General features: G+C 40.3%; 1 long non-coding RNA gene across 1 annotated transcript; it reads left to right on the forward strand.

Annotated features, from left to right (window-relative positions):
- Positions 1-1,175: 1,175 nt before the first annotated feature.
- Positions 1,176-8,486, forward strand: LOC140275501 (uncharacterized). The gene is made up of 5 exons (XR_011908409.1): positions 1,176-1,219; positions 5,949-5,982; positions 6,784-6,811; positions 7,249-7,302; positions 8,068-8,486. It is a non-coding gene; the product is annotated as an uncharacterized lncRNA (long non-coding RNA).
- The last annotated feature ends 13,074 nt before the right edge of the window (positions 8,487-21,560 follow it).

The raw sequence follows: 21,560 nt of genomic DNA on the forward strand, positions 1-21,560 counted from the left end.
TAAAAGCTTTATGCCAGCCTGTGTTATGTGTGCTCCTAATAGAATGTAACATGGCGTTATCTGTCTCTCAGCCATCACAGCACAAACTTCCATGATAAAGAAGCTGCACTTCTCTCCTTTAAACTGACAGTGAGGGCTGTGCTAAAACTGCCATAAAACCTGTATTCTACACAGGACCTTGATAGAAATGACTTAACTGTCTGCAGCATACCTTTCTGCTATTAACAGGTTAAAATAGTCTTTTACTATGACTTATAAATCTATTGAAGCAGCTGATTGTTCTGAACAGGTACAACCTGTCCTCCTCTGTGTCTCTGGCTTAGGACGTCCTTCTGTGTGCTTTCCCTCATACTGGCCTGGTAAAACCTTACTGCTTTTGGCATCATGACTGTCATATTTCAGACTGGATTTGCTATATTTTATGCTTTACTGGTAAGTAGCTGGCCTCTCAGCACAGCATCTTCCAACAACCAGTCCTTTTTGCATGTTTCTTCTCTTTTCTGTACTTTTCTGACTTCATAAAGCTTCAGCTCCTTTCAAAAACACATTTCAGGCCTTTTGAAACTCCAGCAAATAATTATCTGCTAAATATTCACATTTTTCTGCAGTGTTTCTCTTCTTTTTGAATGTATTCACTTTTTGTTTAGCATTTATCTTCTCTTTCCTGTACTTTTCTGCCTTCATCTAGCTCCAGGTCCTTTAAAAAATTCAAGGTAAAGATCAAGGTTACTTTATTCGTCTCCATTGGAGAAATGTGTCTTGGATAAAAGCCAAATTGCAGTGCAATACAAAAAAGAAAACACTAAAAACATATGTATAGACACACACTCAAAAACTCATAATAAATACACTCAAAACGATTCGACATAATGTGCAAAACACATTCAGAAAAGTACACCCATACACCACTACTTTGGCCTCAGCTTCCTTTCCTTTTCTTCTCATGAATGATCTTAATGGATAGGGGGATAAATTAGTATTTGAGGCGATTACGTTTACAGAGTGGAACCCTGTACCTTCTTCCTGACTTTAATAATGTGTATTCTGGACTGAGCACACGTCATGTGTCAGTGAGGATGTTTTTGGCCTGCTTGATAGCAGCCTGCTCAGAAAGGTCTTGTGGGGAGGAAAGGGCAGGTTTCCGAGTGCCCCTGAACGTCTCTCGATGTTTATGGGGTCATTCGCGGATACTTCACTTCATCTTTTTTCGTCGATCCAGGTAAGACAACTCAAACTGTGCGTGTTGTAAATGAGAATTTCATGAACCCTGTGACATCTTTGCTGTTTAAATCAATGACATAGGGTTTTTTAACAGTTAAATATCTTGTTCTGTGAGCCACTGTAACATATGACATTTTGGCTTGCTATCGTTAACGCCGTTAGCATTAGCATCAATGCTAACGTTGGCTAAGTCTGGCTGGTGTTAATAAGCAATACAATTTAAAACAAAAAAAAATCTGAAGAACATTTGATGGCTGGCAATGGAGCTACTACCCGCTTAGATACCTTATTGTTGCCTAAGATTACATCCAACATGAAACAGCAAAGATACAGATATAGACCGAAATATAGTTTGGCATATGATATAATGGCTTGCTACGGTGAAACCCGCCTGCTGGACTGAGGATGTCCTCACAATGTTTGTCTGAGTGGATATGTGTTTGCTTCATGTGTCTGTATGTAGGCTCCATGCGTGAGTGTGTTCAGAGAAGCAGAGGTCGTAGAATGCTTTTACTATCCTATCAGAGGTTAAATGCTCACACAGAGGCTGCCATGTTTTACTCATGCTGTATTAGGAGCAGAAATAACACAGTGGCTGTTATAACATGTCGGCCATCTTGACTGTCGGCCATCTTGTGCCCTTTTAATGACAATCGGCTCAATGTATGTGTTTCCTTCATGTGTCTGTATGTAGGCTTCATGCGTGAGTGTGTTCAGAGAAGCAGAGGTTGTAGTATGCTTTACTATCCTATCAGAGGTTAAATGCTCACACAGAGGCTGCCATGTTTTACTCATGCTGTATTAGGAGCAGAAATAACACAGTGGCTGTTATAACATGTCGTTCATCTTGTGCCCTTTTAATGACAATCGGCTCAATGTATGTGTTTCCTTCATGTGTCTGTATGTAGGCTCCATGCGTGAGTGTGTTCAGAGAAGCAGAGGTCGTAGTATGCTTTTACTATCCTATCAGAGGTTAAATGATCACACAGTTTGCCATGTTTTACTCATGCTGTAATGGGAGCAGAAATAACACAGTGGCTGTTATAACATGTCGGCCATCTTGTGCCCTTTTAATAACAATCGGCTCAATGTATGTGTTTCCTTCATGTGTCTGTATGTAGGCTTCATGCGTGAGTGTGTTCAGAGAAGCAGAGGTCGTAGTATGCTTTTACTATCCTATCGGAGGTTAAATGCTCACACAGAGGCTGCCATGTTTTACTCATGCTGTAATGGGAGCAGAAATAACACAGTGGCTGTTATAACATGTCGGCCATCTTGTGCCCTTTTAATAACAATCGGCTCAATGTATGTGTTTCCTTCATGTGTCTGTATGTAGGCTTCATGCGTGAGTGTGTTCAGAGAAGCAGAGGTCGTAGTATGCTTTTACTATCCTATCGGAGGTTAAATGCTCACACAGAGGCTGCCATGTTTTACTCATGCTGTATTAGGAGCAGAAATAACACAGTGGCTGTTATAACATGTCGGCCATCTTGACTGTCGGCCATCTTCTGCCCTTTTAATGACAATCGGCTCAATGTATGTGTTTCCTTCATGTGTCTGTATGTAGGCTTCATGCGTGAGTGTGTTCAGAGAAGCAGAGGTCGTAGTATGCTTTTACTATCCTATCGGAGGTTAAATGCTCACACAGAGGCTGCCATGTTTTACTCATGCTGTAATGGGAGCAGAAATAACACAGTGGCTGTTATAACATGTCGGCCATCTTGTGCCCTTTTAATAACAATCGGCTCAATGTATGTGTTTCCTTCATGTGTCTGTATGTAGGCTTCATGCGTGAGTGTGTTCAGAGAAGCAGAGGTCGTAGTATGCTTTTACTATCCTATCGGAGGTTAAATGCTCACACAGAGGCTGCCATGTTTTACTCATGCTGTATTAGGAGCAGAAATAACACAGTGGCTGTTATAACATGTCGGCCATCTTGACTGTCGGCCATCTTCTGCCCTTTTAATGACAATCGGCTCAATGTATGTGTTTCCTTCATGTGTCTGTATGTAGGCTTCATGCGTGAGTGTGTTCAGAGAAGCAGAGGTCGTAGAATGCTTTTACTATCCTATCAGAGGTTAAATCTTCACAGAGGCTGCCATGTTTTACTCATGCTGTATTAGGAGCAGAAATAACACAGTGGCTGTTATAACATGTCGGCCATCTTGTGCCCTTTTAATGACAATCGGCTCAATGTATGTGTTTCCTTCATGTGTCTGTATGTAGGCTTCATGCGTGAGTGTGTTCAGAGAAGCAGAGGTCGTAGTATGCTTTTACTATCCTATCAGAGGTTAAATGCTCACACAGAGGCTGCCATGTTTTACTCAAGCTGTATTAGGAGCAGAAATAACACAGTGGCTGTTATAACATGTCGGCCATCTTGACTGTCGGCCATCTTGTGCCCTTTTAATGACAATCGGCTCAATGTATGTGTTTCCTTCATGTGTCTGTATGTAGGCTCCATGCGTGAGTGTGTTCAGAGAAGCAGAGGTCGTAGAATGCTTTTACTATCCTATCAGAGGTTAAATGCTCACACAGAGGCTGCCATGTTTTACTCATGCTGTATTAGGAGCAGAAATAACACAGTGGCTGTTATAACATGTCGGCCATCTTGTGCCCTTTTAATGACAATCGGCTCAATGTATGTGTTTCCTTCATGTGTCTGTATGTAGACTTCATGCGTGAGTGTGTTCAGAGAAGCAGAGGTCGTAGAATGCTTTACTATCCTATCAGAGGTTAAATGCTCACACAGAGGCTGCCATGTTTTACTCATGCTGTATTAGGAGCAGAAATAACACAGTGGCTGTTATAACATGTCGGCCATCTTGTGCCCTTTTAATGACAATCGGCTCAATGTATGTGTAACAATATCTAAACTGAGAGTTGTTAGAAATGTGAAGTATTTTTGTTGATGAACAATAAGATATAAATAATTGTTACAGAAAGAAAAATCGAAATGGTGTATTCATGGTACGTATTATTTGCAAAAACTTTCCGAGTGCCCCTGAACTTCTCTGTGTTTATTGCGTCATTCGGAGACTTCATCCTTTTTCGATCCAGGTAAGACAACTCAAACTGTGCGTATTGTAAATGAGAATTTCATGAACTCTGATACATCTTTGCTGTTTAAATCAATGACATAGGGTTTTGTAACAGTTAAATATCTTGTTCTGTGAGCCACTGTAACATATGACATTTTGGCTTGCTATGGTTATCGCCGTTAGCGTTATCATCAATGCTAACGTTGGCTAAGTCTGGTGGGTGGTCATAAGCGATACAATTTAAAACAAAAAAAATCTGAAGAACATTTGATGGCTGGCAATTGAGCTACTATCCGCTTAGGTACCTTATTGTTGCCTAAGATTACATCCAACATGAAACAGCAAAGATACAGATATATACCGAAATATAGTTTGGCATATGATATAATGGCTTGCTACGGTGAAACCCGCGTGCTGGACTGAGGATGTCCTCACAATGTTTGTCTGAGTGGATATGTGTTTCCTTCATGTGTCTGTATGTAGGCTCCATGCGTGAGTGTGTTCAGAGAAGCAGAGGTCGTAGAATGCTTTTACTATCCTATCAGAGGTTAAATGCTCACACAGAGGCTGCCATGTTTTACTCATGCTGTATTAGGAGCAGAAATAACACAGTGGCTGTTATAACATGTCGGCCATCTTGACTGTCGGCCATCTTGTGCCCTTATGAGAATCAGCTGGGTCATTAGTTGATATGAAGACGGCTGCATATGTAAGAGGAAATAAGGACACCACACATGGCTCGAAAAGACAGAAAGGCTCCAGAAAACTTTGTGGAACAAACAGTCTTTGTTTGAAAACTATAAGTCTAATCTGAAAGGACGGCAGAAGCCACTGGTGTAATTTTTATGCTGCTTCTATGTAGTAGTAGTAACCTTTATTTAACCAGGCAAAAATTGCTAAGAAAGTATCTTTGTATGTACGGTATTTTTGTTATGGCAGTTTAAAAACACCCCTCACTTTGAGACAGAAGTTCATGAAGAAGCGTGTGTTACAGCTGATGTGTCATTGTTCTGATGTTACAGATCTGTGATTCCCAAAGCTTTGGATAGTCTCTTTTTAGATGAGGCTGTCTTATCTGAAAAGGACGGCAGAAGCCACTGGTGTCATTTTTATCCTGCTCCTATGTACAGTATATTTTTTGTATGGCAGGTTTAAAAACACCCGTCATTTGAAACGGAAGAAGCGGAATAAGTGTGCACAACAGTAATTTGTGTGCCATGATGCCTCGGCATTGACACCATATATGCTGCTGTCGTCTTAATTTTTTCAGCCCCTGTTGGGTTTGCTAATGGAATAATGAATGATGTTAGAGCTAATGTCTGTTTCTGAGTCTTTATATTGTGCCTTTTAGTGTCGGTCAAAGCTGAACCTGTCAGTTCTCTTGGTGGAGGTCTCTGTGTCATTGAAAGTTGATGTGACATAATAATCACACAGACCCAGTAAAACTCATGAAGCAGCTGTGTTTCATAGTGAGTTTGGCTCAGACACTTGAACTGGACTTTATGATACTGGTTCTATTAAATAACACAAACCACATCATGTTAATGTCTCTGAGACATTATAGTAAATCCATTTAAATTCATGACTGTAAATTATCAGAGAGACGACTCATAATGAGCAGTACCCCCCCCTCTGTGTTCTGTGGTTCAGCTAGATTCACTCTTTACACTGTGTGTCTTTTTTCAGACTGAGATACGAAACCCGATCGCTGCTTTGGCTGGTAAGTACAGAGTTACTGTAAAGTTAAACAGGCTGTAGATCACATAAGCCGACTGAGTTGATATGTTCTGTATTTAAAGATCATTGGACTCTGATCAGATGAACTTTGTTTGGGTTACATCAGAGTTTGTGAGTGAATTTCCTCCTGAACAGACATTTAATGAACACAGAAATATTCTGTCCACACTTACTGAAGCTTTTAGGAAACATCTTCACTTTGTTGGTAGATTTTCTGTTGGATTCAGAAACTGTCACCTGGAAATACTGAATGGATGTGTGGACTGGTGATGATTAAACTGTGCATTGATGCATGTTTCACAGACAGTTTTAGTCCAAACTTTCCATTCAGACTGAAATATTTCAACTGTCTCAACGAGTCTCCCATGTCAGCAACAAGTATTTCCTCACATCTGGATACCCCCATTTTACTGTCCTGTTCCTGTGGGCGGTGTCAGTGATTGACAGATAAAGCAGCCAATCGCAGCAGCTCAGCACATGATGTTCACTGCAGGGCAGCTGACAGAAGATGGGACTTTGTGCTGTTTCTAACTTTGTCTCATCAGTCATTTTCTCTGAAAATAAAGCTGAAATGACAGCACAGCTGTGCTCTTTACATGTTCTGGATGCTGATGGAACAGCTGAGTTAGAAAAGCCCACAACAACAGCAGCTCCATGTCCCAGTGAGACACAGTCTAAGCTGCAGTGTCATTACATGGTGTTTTATTGTCTCCCTGTTGGTGAACCTGCTGTGTCCTCAGCTGGAAGCATTTAACTGACAACTCTTTTTTCCTCCTTTCTTTAGACTACCTGAACTCTGACCCCTGCTCCTGGTGAGGACAAACAGTTAGTTATTTGATGGATGTGTTCCTGATAGCTGCTCTGCTTCCTGTCAGTGTGCAGCTGTGTAACATCTGGCAGACCTGTCCTTCTCAAACTGCATGAATGAAGTGAAACATTGATCATTAGCCAGAGAACAGCTTTCACAGCTGATGTGTTACTGCTCTGTTTTCCACCTGATCTCTGATCACCAAAGCTTTGGATGGTCTCTGTGAGCAGAACTGGGAAAGTTTCCATGTTTCTGATCATGAACACATTCAGACTCTCTGAAGTGATCATCAACCAACAACATTTAACTACTTAAAGTCCACAAAAGTCTGGACCAAAGCTCATCCTGTACAGACAGGAGCAGAACCAATCAGCTGTGAGATCAGGTGATGTGTGTGTTCAGAGTCTTCTGCTCAGATACTAACATACTTTCTCCTCTCAGACCCAAAGAGAACTCAGAGGCAGAGAGAACTGGACCAGAACTCCTGGTTGGCTGGTGAGCAGATTTCTAGTCAGTGTTTTTATGGTTTAACACAACTGCTGAGTTCACACATGAATATAAATATAAATGTGATCCTGTAGAGTACAGAGCAGAACCAATCAGCTGTGAGAGCAGATGTTTTGAGTCTACCCTACACTTTTGTGTTCATTTGCAAATATTTTATCATTTAATATTTAAAACCTTTCCATTGTGATTAAATTCAGTGTTTTAGTGGTTTAACAGACCTGCTGATTCAAACCGAGTTCACACTTTAATATAAATCTTGTTGTAAAGGTTATGATAAACTTAATCATATGTGCTGTTCTGGCATGGGAAACAAAAGAAAAGTACACCTTAAAGGGATCGGTGGTGAGAAGATGACAACATCAGCACGTCCAAACTGGACGTCTGAATCAGTAACAAAAAGCCAGCACAGAGGGAAATTTTATGATCCTGATTCACTTGAAGCGTGTTTTTGCTCTCCCTGTGAGTCAAATGTTCAGTTCAGCAGCTCTGCCTCACAGCAACATATTTCCTTCACAGCCTGATTTATAGAACAGACAGAAAATACCACCATTTTCAATGTTATTCACATTTCTGTGCTGGACATTGATGCAGATCAGCACTTTCTTGGCTGGAGAATAGTTCATAACATAATATCATAGGTTAAGTCAGAAAGTGGGAAATAAGCCACAGTAAAACACTTCAGAAGTTTCTTCAGCAGGAGCTTCTTTAGAACATCTGCTCTATTAAACGGTGTGATGTTTTTGTGTCTTCCAGGTGCCCTGCGGTTCAAGACCTCTTTCTCCTCCTCCTTCTCCATCACCAGCAATTCTATCTTTCCTGTCCCACCTACCCGCTCTATCTAATATTTGGAAATTCTCTCTTGTATCCATCTATCCCTGCTCTAACTCATTTTTTGGATCTCCTCTATCATTGGACATTCTACCTTTCCTGTCTGAATACCGCCTTCTATCTGTTAATAAAGACCAAAGACTTACTCACTTGAAAAGCTTGAAATCCAATTGTTTGGAAGTTGCAAAGTTCTGATACCGAATTGTTTGGAAGTTGAAAGTTCTGATTCCAGTTTTGGAAACTTGAGGTTGATTGGAACCTTGTCTTGCTGTTTTTGGAATCTGAGACTCTACTCTCACTGCTCTCTCTACCTGTCTACCTGTCTCATACATCTTAGAAAAATAAATCAATTGGCACATTTTCTTTATTCAAATTTGGCTCAAAGTCTCAAATATTGTGATACACATTTAATTCTTGAAGAGAAATCCCCCAAAATATATTTTATACACAGATTTGTAGAAATCTAAAGCATAACTTCTGTTTTGGATAAGATATTCTGATACTAATTTGAAAGAAATCAATTAAAAGATTCTTGATCTTTGAATCTATAAATTCCTATCTGAAAACAGTGCTTCCAGAAATGTAACAGTTAATTCTTGTTATAGACCCAAAGAAACACATTTAGTGAAGTGAAATAAAAGCACTGCATCTGTTCCTGTGCTGCTGACTCACTGCAGGTTTGTTCATACAAGTGTTGAAATAAAACACATCTGTAAGGAGGATTGGAGTCTGTCTGCTGTCTGCTCTGAACTGACCAGAAGTGGAATCCAGCTACCAGAAGCATCCGTCATCCTGCTGCTGCTGAGATCCTGATCTGCATCACAACCCTTCATATATATATATATAAGAGCTTTCAGAGATTTGAATTCAGCTTGTTGTCATTAAATCTGTCTGAAATAATAAATCCATCTGTGATTCAGAAGCTAATAATAGTGAGAGTACGTCAACAGATTGTAGCTGATTGAACTACTGATCATTTATCTTTGGTTTGTTCATTCTGTAACACATTACTTTTGAGATCCTGCTAACATTTTCATAACTTCACTTTCATACTTTTTGCAAAATAATAGTTCTAATTTGGAAGAAAATAAAGAACCACTGAACGTAATTCTAACCTGACATTTTAAAAATTGGAAAGAAGTGAAACAAGTTAAAACTTTTAATTGGATACTTTCTTATTCCATAATAAAATTAGCTGAAGTTTTGGTCTGTTGGAATCTTCAGATTAAAGTTTAACTTCTTCTCTGTGTCATAATAAATGTCTGTTTTTTCTGTTTGATAAGAATTTTTCTGCTATCGATAGACGTGTAAATCTGTTAACTGAAAAGAGCATTGATACTGATAAACTACACAAAGTTACATTTGAAATATCACAACTGTGAATAAAACCTGTGTGTTGGTGACGTCACTACAAATAAAGTTTTGAGGTTTTGAAGCAGCAATAATGCCAAGGAAGGGTCGGCGTTCTCAGGCTTGTAAGCTCAGGTGGCAGAAGGAGAAAGAATCTCAGAGTGAACTACCAGAACGTGTCCCAGTGTCACAGAAGTTATCTTATGCTGAGGTTGTAAAGAGAGATCGTCACAGTGATGGTGTGTGTGTTGGAGAGTCTTCTGATGGACAGCAGGTAAACAGCAGAGGTCAGAGTGCAGTTTCTGATGGGAACACTGTCATGAATGCTTTCCAGCATGATAAAGACCAACAGGTAAAGCAGAGTGTGCCTCAGGTGTCTTATGCTGACATGGTAAAGAGAGGACGTGATGCAGCTGGAGCGTCTCATCAACACAGTGTGAATGTGGAACCTCAGCCATCAGTGACACATGTCTGTGCCTCACGCAGTCAGGCTTCATTAAAATATGGAAAATACAGGAACAGTCAGTGTGTGGCCAACAGTTTGGTGTTTCTGTCCTTTCTTCATGAGAATGAAAAGATTAGCAGAGCAGATCTTGACCTAGTTCTGGATAAAGGAGATGCTGTGTACAGACAGGCCAGAGAAAGGTTTCCTAACAGTGTCCATTTGGCATCTGATGAACTTCCAGATGAAGTTAGTGCACGCAGGTCAAAGTATCAGGTGGACTTCGCTCAGCTGTCGGTGTATGGAACATTTGGAGGTGGAGAGAGGCTTCTCAGCCTTGAACATGGACTGAGCTTTTTGTCATCAGATGTACAGTATGGGCTGCTGATCATGGCAGGGTTATGTGTCGCAGTTTTCAGATGCAGATCTGGTCAGTACGGATACTTTGACCCACACTCCAGGAACAAAGATGGACTGCCACTGTCACCCAGGCTGTTGAACTTTGGTACTGCTGTGATGCTGAAATTCACACATCTGAGAGACATGATTGACAGGATCAAGTTGTGTTACACAATGTTTGATATCCAGTCATCTTGTATGTTCGAACTCAAGCCTCTGTCATTTCACAGTGTGAACACATCCAACCAGAGAAATGCTGTTTCAGACACAGACTGCAGACACACAGCTGTTGATGCACCTCCTCTGTTACAGGAAGCTGTCAATGAATCAAAAACACACACTGCCACTGATCAGTCTGAGAACATTTCACCAGAAATGTCAGCTGACACAAATGTTGAACAAGTTGAAATGACAACGTTCCCATCACAGAATTTTCCTCAGAATGAGCCAAACTTATCTGCCTCAGTGATGCCCACTGTTCTTAATGATCTCTGTTGCAATGTTTTGGAGGAATTATCCACTGATATGACTTCTCCAGCATCTGTGAGACAAGAACAGAACACAGTTCCTTGTGCCCAAGTTGAACATGAACCATGTGTTGAAATCATTTGCCCTCCAAATGATGCTTCTCACAGTGGATCAAATATCTGTCACAGTGATCTTCCAGATAATGGTTTGAAGGGAATCTCATGTAATCTGTCCAAACTTAGTAAACACGAGAGGAGAAAAATGAAAAGGAGAATGATGGCAAGAAAAAAACCTAGCCAGAGAAAAGAGAATCAAAAAAGGAGAGAAAGGGAAATATATTCATCTAATGAAATGCAGAGAGAAAAGAAAAGATCACGCATCAGAATGTCATATCAAAAGAATGCAGAATTCAGAGAGAAACAAAAGTCATACATCAAGAGATCTTACAGAGAAAAAGAAGGATTCAGAGAGAAACAAAAGTCATATATCAAGAGATCTTACAGAGAAAAAGAAGGATTCAGAGAGAAACAAAAGTCATACATCAGGAGATCTTACAGAGAAAAAGAAGGATTCAGAGAGAAACAAAAGTCATACATCAGGAGATCTTACAGAGAAAAAGAAGGATTCAGAGAGAAACAAAAGTCATACATCAGGAGATCTTACAGAGAAAAAGAAGGATTCAGAGAGAAACAAAAGTCATATATCAAGAGATCTTACAGAGAAAAAGAAGGATTCAGAGAGAAACAAAAGTCATACATCAGGAGATCTTACAGAGAAAAAGAAGGATTTTCACAAAGACAAAAGATGTACATAATAAACCGTTACAGACAGAGTGAAAGCTTTCGACAGAGGCAGAGAACTTATATTACTCAACGTTATGGGAATGACAGACTATACAGAATCAGACACAGACAGCTGATGAAAAAAATCATGAGAAACAGATACAGGAACAGTCAGTCATTCAGGATGATGGATAACATCAGACGTGCTATGAGCATTAAAAGAAAATACAGACGAATGAACAGAAACACTCAAACAGAGACCAGAGAAGTACAGAGTGTGCAACATGAGACAGTTGAGAACAGGTTGATCAATGAAGCCATATCTGTGTTCAGATCTAATATTAAGGCTGGTCCCACTTATGTCTGCACTGTGTGTCATAAGGCCTCGTTTCCCAACCAGGTACGAACCTGCACAAGGTCAAATTATGGCAAAAATCCTAATGTGGTTTCACAGTGTCTGACAGGAAAGTATGTTCATGTTTGTGATGAAGCCTGCAGAAATGAACCATGCACAGTTCCTGATGAGAGAAGGAAAGAGTGGATTTGTCACACGTGCCACGCTCATCTAAAAAAAGGATGCATGCCAAGCCTCGCAGCAGCTAATAAACTCCAGTTGTCTGAAACTCCCAGTGAACTGTCAGATCTGAATATTCTGGAAAGACATTTGATTGCTAAGTGCATACCGTTTGCAAAGATCATTCCTCTTCCAAGAGGCAGACAAAGACTGATCAGGGGAAATGTTGTGTGTGTACCATCTGAGGTCCAAGAAACAGTCAATGCATTACCCAGACTGAGGAGTGAGTCTCAGGTGATGAGAGTGAAACTGAAAAGACGTTTGTCTTACAGAGGGCATCAGCTTTTTCAGACAGTAACCTGGTCTAAACTAGTCTCTGCATTACTGAAACTGAAGCAGGTTCATCCAGAGTATCAGGACGTTACTATCAGAGATGAAGCAGAACTCTGTGACCCAACACTTCCTGATGATGAGGATGATGATGATGATGAGGATAGTGATGTCAGCATGGGGGAGGATGACTATGATGATGCAGATTTGATGGAAATTGACATGTGTGAGAGAAATGCACTGTGTGAGGTAGAAAATGAGCCTGAAAATGATCCGAACTGTGAATGTGAACAACCACAGCAGCAGAGAGATGATGGAGATGAAGGTGATCTGCCAAATGGAGGGTTTGCTTTAGAATCATGCCTTCAGCCTCTTGACATATCAGAAGAGATCCTCTGTTACAGTGATAACACTTATTGTGTGGCACCTGCCCAGAGAAATAGTCCAGTTAGCTTCTTCAGGACTCCAAATTTGGAATCCATGTCATTCCCTGTACAATTTCCTACGGGTGAGAACACTTTGGACCAAATGAGACACATTAAAGTCAGTCCAAGTGGATATTTCAAGTCAAGGCTTTTTAATGTGGATGATCGTTTTGCCAGAGACCCAAACTACTTGTTCTTTGCACAGTTTGTGATAGAGATACACTTGGCTAATAACAGCATGACGATACAGCTGAGAAAAGGTAAAACTATGACCAGAGATGGACGCATGATAACCTCGGGCATGTTACAAGACAAACGAGAGGTTGAGAGACTGGTGAGAAATAAAGATGCAGTCAGATTCATGCAGCCACTGAGAGGGACTCCAGTATACTGGGAGAAAACCACTAAAGATCTGTTTGCCATGATCAGACAGTTGGGAACTCCGACATTCTTCTGCACATTTTCAGCTGCTGAGTTCAGATGGCCTGAAGTGATTGAAGCAATAAAGAGACAGCAAGGAGAACAGGTTGATTTTGAATCACTTGACTGGACTGTAAAGTGTGAGATTCTGCGATCCAACCCTGTCACCTGCATGCGTTTGTTTGATAAGCGTGTTGAGGCACTATTCAGAGATCTGCTGCTCTCAGATGCTCAGCCACTGGGGAAAGTGATTGACTTTTTCTACAGAGTTGAGTTTCAGCACAGAGGAAGTCCACATATTCATGCAATGCTTTGGGTTGATGGAGCACCTGAACTGGATGTTTGTGATGATCAGACTGTGTGTAATTTTGTAGACAGATACATCTCAGCACAACTGCCTGACCCAGAAACACAACCTGAACTGTTCCAGAAAGTCTCTGAAGTTCAGAAGCACAGTAAGAACCACACTAGGAGCTGCTTCAAGAGTGTGAACTCTGGTTGTCGGTTTGGTTTTCCAAAGCCACCCTGCACAAAAACAATGATCACCAGACCCGGTGAGGATGATAACACTGAAACTGCAAAGAGCAAACTCAGACCTCTGCTGCAGCTGCTGAATGAACCTGAAATTGCTTCCTTGAGTCTAGAGCAGGTCCTCTCTCGATGCAACTTGACGCTGGCAGAGTATGAACGGTGCCTTCAGAGTATGAACAGAAAGACTGCAATCTACCTGAAGCGTGATCCCAAAGACAGCTGGATAAATGGGTACAACCCACATCTGCTTAAAGCCTGGGACAGTAACATCGATGTGTCCTTCATTCTGAATGCTTACTCGTGTATACAGTATCTGACCAAATACATCACAAAGAAGGAAAGTGGTCTGTCAGAGTACCTGAAAACTGTCATGGAGAATTCCAACATGGACAGAGTTAATGAGTGTGATGAAATGAGAGCTGTCATGCAGGCTTACTCAAAAAAGAGAGAGATCAGTGCTCAGGAGTGTGTGACTCGTGCATGTGGAATAAAGATGAAAAAGTGTTCACGCAGTGTTGTGTTCGTTCCTACTGATGACAATCCAGTGAAAATGAGTCGCCCCATGTCATTCTTGGAGGACACCCCGTCAGAGTCTTGTAATGTGTGGATGACGAGTTTGAGTGATAAATACAAAGCCAGACCTGAGACACCAGAGTATGAGGAGATGTGCTCGGCTGATTTTGCTGCCACCTGCAGGTTTGTCAGTGCAGACCACTCAAAGCGTGATGGTGTTTTACCACTTCTGAATGAGCTGGGATTTGTCCAAAGGAGGAAAAATGATAAGCCCTCTATCATCAGATATTACCACTGTTCAAAGGAGAAACACCCTGAGCAATTTTATGCCAGATTACTGAGACTGTACCTTCCTCACCGATCTGAGTATGAAATAAGAAGTGCCGATCTTCCGACCTACGAGTCTTTTTACAACTCTGGCTGGGTCCAGCTACCAGGCTCAAACCGTCCTGAGAGTGTGAAAAGTATTGTCAAAGCAAACAGAGACAAATATGAGAAAAACACTGAGGAGATTGAGAATGCACTTGTAGAGTTTGAGGAGAGCAGAGACCATGTGATTGATGAATGGTGTAATCTTGCTCCTGAATCTGAAGTTGTGAGGTTGCAGTGTGATGATGAACTGCAGGAAAGAGAGCCAGACGATGAACAGGAAAATGTGCCCGACTATTGTCCTCAGTCTGATGCTGTAACAGAAATGAGAGCCACCAGAGAACCCCCCGCTATGGATCCAGCTGTGCTACGACAGATGTATCAGAACCTGAACCAGAAGCAGGCCTGTGTGTTCTATGCAATCAGAGACTGGTGTAATAAACTTGTGTGTGGCCTAAATCCAGAGCAGTTTTTCTTCTATGTTAACGGTGGTGCAGGAACAGGAAAGTCACACCTGATCAAATGCATTTACTCAGAGGCATCTAAGATACTGAGCAAACTGCAGCTCTACTCAGAGGAGTTTGACATATCAAACCCAACTGTTTTACTCTCTTCTTTCACTGGAACTGCAGCTTTCAACATCTGTGGCACAACACTTCACTCCCTCCTGAAGCTTCCACGCAGTCTTAAACCACCAATCCAAGGACTTGGTAACCAACTGGATGAACTCAGATCTGAACTGTTTAATGCTCAAATCATCATAATCGATGAGATCTCGATGGTTTCAAAGCCTCTTTTTGCTTATGTGGACGCACGACTGAAACAGATCAAAGGCAATCAGAGAGCGTTTGGTGGAATGTCAGTTTTAGCTGTTGGAGATTTTTATCAGCTGCCACCTGTGCGACAGTCTAAACCGCTCTGTGTGCACAATCCAGCAGATATTGACCTGTGGCAGGAACATTTCCAGATGATCACTCTGACTGAGATCATGAGACAGAAAGATGATGTTGCCTTTGCAGACGTGCTGAACAGGATTCGGGTGAAACAAAAGGCAGATGAGCTGTCTCAGGCTGACAGAGATTTGTTGTCACAGGCCATCACTGAACCAGCTCGTTGTCCCACTGAGGTTCTGCACATTTTCCCCACAAATAAGTTGGTTGATGAACACAACTCAGCAACACTGACTTTGTTCCATTCCAATATTATAACCATAGATGCAGATGACTTCCAGAAAGATCCCCGAACAGGCAGAATGGCACGAAAAGACACGCCATGTAAGGGAGGTCGAAATGATTTAGCAGACACTCTGAAAGTTGCTGAAGGTGCTCGTGTCATGCTCACCAGAAACTTTGATGTTCAGAATGGTCTGGTTAACGGTGCTTTTGCCACACTGATGAGCGTAGTGACTTCTGAGGATGATCAACACATCACTAAGCTGGGCCTGAGGATGGATAATCAGACCGGTGTAACAAGAGACCAGAGTGGAGCTCCAGAATCTGCCAGTCTGGTTTACATCGAGAGAGCAGAGGAGAAGCTGAAACAGAACGGAGTGGTACGTAGACAGTTTCCTGTCAGGCTGGCGTTCGCATGCACTGTCCATAAAACCCAGGGCCTCACAACACGTGCAGCTGTGGTGTCACTGCAGAAAATCTTTGAAGCAGGTATGGCTTATGTAGCTCTGAGCAGAGTGACGTCTCTCAGTGGTCTTTATTTACTAGATTTGGATGAAAAGAAAATATACGCCAATCCTGAAGTGACTGCAGCGCTCGAGACCATGAGACAAGCCCATGTGGATCACATGATGCCTCTTCTTCAGGTGAGAGAAACAGTAAACAGGCCCGACACTCTGACCCTTGTTCATCACAACACAGAGGGACTGCCATCTCACATCGGTGACATCAAGAGACATCATGAGCTGTGTCTAGCAGATGTTCTGTGTCTGACAGAGACTCACCTGCAAGGCTCCTTTGTTGCAGACAGTCTTCAGCTGGACGGCTACAACATGTTCAAACGCAACAGACACACGTCCTACACTAAATATCCTCAGATGGCCAGCAAAGGAGGTGGTGGAGTTGCTGTTTATGTGAGAAACCACATCCAGGTGCGTGAAAGACAGTATTTACATAATGTGACTGATCTTGAGTTTGTGGCTTTGAAGGTTGAGGCTCCATTCTGTGCAGTGATTGCAGCTGTGTACAGACCTCCTGACTACAGTCTGAGACCGTTCCTGGAAAACCTGGTAAGCCTTTTGGATGCACTTGAGGTGTTGGACTGTCACCCTGTTATTGTGTGTGGAGACTTCAATGAGAATCAGCTGCACGGGTCAACAAAGCCAATTCTAGAACTGTTTCAGTCTAAGGGATATGTGCAGCTGATCACCTCTGCCACCACAGACAAGAACACACTGCTTGATCTCATTTTCATTTCCCAGCCACAGAGATGTCTCCAGTCAGGTGTCATGAGAACGTATTACAGCTATCACAACCCGGTGTTCTGTGTCCTGTCCACCAGTGAACCATGAAGAGGTCGGTGAGTCTTAGAAATCATGAAAAATATAAGAAATTATCGTCTGAAGTTTGAATTTTTGGTGAAGAGGTAATAATGTTTTCTTTACAATGCTTTGATAAAGTCAAAATGTGTTTCACATGATGCCTGCTGATGATTGCTGAGAATAATGAGTATAACTTTGAACGACTCTCTGTATGTTATCTGACTTTTAGGCTGACGGCTGAGGTATGTCTGTTCCTGTTTAATGTATTTTGTATTTGTCTGAAGATAATCTGATTTTGGTGTCACACTAGTATCAGTTTGGTGTTTTCATTTTTTAACTGTTGGATGAAATTATGGGACTTAATTATTTTAATCAGAAAGACACATTTTACCCGATATTGAACATTTTTCAGACACTGATAGAAATAGATGTTTTTCCAGAATTGTATTTAGATATTTTACAGATATTAAATGAATAATAATAAAACTACATCTTATAATAATGTATAATGTAGAATATAGTAATATAAATATAATATATAGACAGATGATATCAATAATATAATAACAAATAATACAGTATATAATCATATATACTCATATGCTATATCAATACTTATAATATAAATAGTATAAATTATACAAATAATAATAAAATAACACTGATAATATAATGTATAATATAGAATATCGTAATAATAAAATAATAGTATCTATTATACTATATACTATATAGTATATATATAGTATACTATAAATAATATAATATATAACACAGTATATGATAATATTTATACATATAGAATCATATAAATACATTTATAGGAACTTCATCATGTTGTGGCCTGTGCATTTATCTGGGTGGGTTGGGTCAGGATTGATAAATGCACAGGCCACAACTGTCTGAGCAGCTCTATAAAAGCTGCTATATTTACCAGAACATAGAAGAAACATCAGAAAGCATGAGCTCTACGTGCAGCACATGCTTTCTGATGTACCAACAACACCAGCTGATACCCCACTGGGGTGGAGGGCAAAGTGGGTTGGGGGTGGGGTGGGCGATCAAAGAACTATAACTATGTTTTATAACTAAAACTGTTTAGATGTTTAGCTTTATTTCTTCCACATAGGAGACATGTTCTCCTGTATCCTCCTTGACAACATCCTCCATGACAACATCCTCCAGCACCAACTCCAGCACAACAACACACACTTCAACATCATCTTCATGAACTGTCAGTCCAAACCAGACCCATCACAGAGAAACTTCCACATCCTGCCATCCCAGCCTTTCTTCAAAGCAGAGGATAAAATGGCCCCTGTTAACCCTCACCTGACCACCTGGCTGACCCTGAGAAAAACCACACATCATGCTGCCTCAGACCACCAGCAACAGTGAACTCAGCACTGCTGCATCACACAGAGACATGTCCTCCTCCTGCCAGAGACCAGGGTTCTTCTCAGCTGACAGAAGGTAGAGTGGAGATCTTCTCTTTGGAAAGAAAAAAATGCTAGTGTGTTGACTGTTTATATCATTATATTGAAACTATTATTTCATGGTCCATTTTCACAGTCTTTCTTCAGGCCTTCCTGTCCTGTGAATCCTTTATAGCTGAGATACGCACAGTTGCACAGAAAGTTATCATCAACACTTCTGAAACATCTACATGTAAAATCATGTTGGACAAAATGTGATTTTACGCTCTCCGGCAATCTTTAAGGTACTTAATTATTGCATGGTGTAATATTTTGACCTGTGTTTTTTAAACAAAAGTTCATTATAAGATCTGTTCTGTCTTATTTTCTCAGGAACAGCTCTGTCTTCATGTCTGCACATGTCCACCTCACCACTCTGGGAGAGACTACTCTTAACCCTTCAGCAGGTGATCAGGCATTTGGCTGCAGGGACACACACTGCTCGAGATCAGTCATTGTTTTCAAACTGCCTTTGTCTCCTCTGTCCAGCTTCAGGCAGCATCGGACTACTAGTGAAAGATCTCACTTTGAGAAAGGAACTAACAACTCAAATGATGTTAGAAATACATATTTCTCTTTTTCTTTAAGGCCTGTGCTCTTCATTAGCAGATTCATGGAAGCAGAAGTTTGTCACTGAACATGAAAAATGTCACATGGTGAACTTATCTTACATCTTTACACTGCCACGGCCCGTCTTTGACTCTTTGGTTTGCATCACAAGATTCAATAAACAACGCAAATACAAAATGAACCATTACAAAATGTAGGACTCTGAATAGCAGCAGTAATTTAACAACTAAAACCCATTTCATGCTATGTATTTCTGTATAGTGTATGTTTATTTTTTATGTTTCAGAACAGTGCAGTATTTTTACTTTTCATTTAATCATATTTCCTCTGTATCTTTTTAGTGTTTAAACGGTAAAGAAAGTAGTGAGGCTGAAATTAAAAGTTAATTGATATAGTTATCGTTTGCAAGTTAACTCGATAACAGAGAATAACATTTAGTAATTGCAGGAGGCTTAAGGCGGGACTCACACATACATATTTTGTGTTATAGCTTGATGGTTGGTATGCATTATGTTTGGGAATGGATTTTAATCATTCACCCAATCTGACTGGTGACTGCCATTTGAAAAGATTAACTTCTTACAACTTTCCCAAATGAGTTATTCAAGCAAGGCAAAGCGGATCCTAAAGATAACTTTGGTAGTTAAAAGCATCAGACATTCATGAATGAATTAGAAGCTAAGCCACTGAAGCATGGAAAAAAAGTCTGTGTGAATCCTGCCTCAGCGTGGGGTATCAGCTGGTTTACAGGTATGATGTGTTTTCCGTATTTGTGCAGTTAGGCCAGACTAATCTATATACAGCATAAGTCCAGTGTGAAATTTAAATTCAGCGTTTTAAGCGATGTTTTTACAATGCTCCCAACTATCAGGTCACACAGACCACATGTAATATGAGGGTTTGCTTGTCTTTGGTCACACAGGGGACTTATGTCTTAAAAGAAAAACACTATCACAAGTTGATTAATTTATTATTACAACATGACTATCTCTAGTGAAGATGAGGGGGGTATGTTTCACTACTATTTTGATTTATTCAGTACTATCTCTTTCTTTTGGGGTTGGGGGCTATTTGTTTTTCAATTTATTCAACAATGATGAGGATGAAAGATAGGAAATAATCTTTTAAATTTATTTCACCTACTTTGTTTAAGATATATATTCCACATGGATATGAATTCACAACCTCCTTGATGTGTTGAACTATCTGACACATTAATAATATATTCAGCAAAGGATCAGTGTTTCCAAGTTTGTTACTATTGCACGCTATATTACTATGAACAGTATATTGTAGATAATATGGATGAAGAAAGGATATTGTAACAGATTGTGACTGATATTATTGAAATCCCAACTTTAAAAACTATTGCAGTGTGGATTTTCATTTTGCAAGTTTCATAGACATTGTTTTGTGGTTGTTATTTGGTCATTGTTCTACTCTTACTTTGATACATTTTGTCATGTATTTGTGCACTGTTGCATCCCAACAAGAAGGTTTATGGACTGAACCTTGGCTGAGGCCTTGACATGCTCTCCCCTACCCTGTCTCAGTTCTCTACGTGTTCTTTAGCTTCCTTCCACATTTGAGAAAACATGCATGTTATGTTAAATTAGGATTCTAAATTGATCGTAGGGATCTAGCCCTGTCACTGACTTATGACCTGTCCAAGATTTACCACACCTCTCAACCCTAAACAGGATTAAGTGAGCATAAACATTGTTCCTATGTTTCTTTAAAAAAAAGAGAAAACCTTAACATTTAAATCGTATATTTTATTTGTAAATTTAACTTGTGTCCTCAGGTTGCTTTTTACACATTAACAATGGGGGTGCATGATAATCAATAATTAATATCAGTGTCATCTGACCTTTTGACTATTAAAGTTTTCACACAAGTTTAAGTTTACTTTTCCATGGCTGTTGTATACAAGGCCAATAAGGTATGACAGTTGCAACAAGTAATTTACAAAATCTATCTATCTATCCTTTCTGACCATATTTTGTGCTAAAATGACTACCAATATTTAGATGTATCAGTTTATTAGCATTATGTATGACTCCATGTTTGTATGCTGTAATATGACTCAACAATTCATGGCTGTGTTACTGTTATTATTAAAATAAAATAAATAAATAAAATAAAATAACTGCAGATTGAAATTGAGCATTTTCTTAATTTTGTCCTTTCTGAATCTCAGTGACTGTGAATCTGAGTACATATGCAGAATGTTGATGTTTCTGCATTTGGCAGACACTTTTATCCAAAGCAGAAGAAAAAGATCCTGCTTTTCTACTTTGACAAGCTTATATATTGTCACGTGGAGATGTCTAGTCACA

Source organism: Leuresthes tenuis, unplaced genomic scaffold (assembly GCF_036924035.1).
Source record: "Leuresthes tenuis unplaced genomic scaffold, fLeuTen1.0.hap1 SCAF_18, whole genome shotgun sequence".
In the NCBI taxonomy this organism is placed as follows: Eukaryota; Metazoa; Chordata; class Actinopteri; order Atheriniformes; family Atherinopsidae; genus Leuresthes; species Leuresthes tenuis.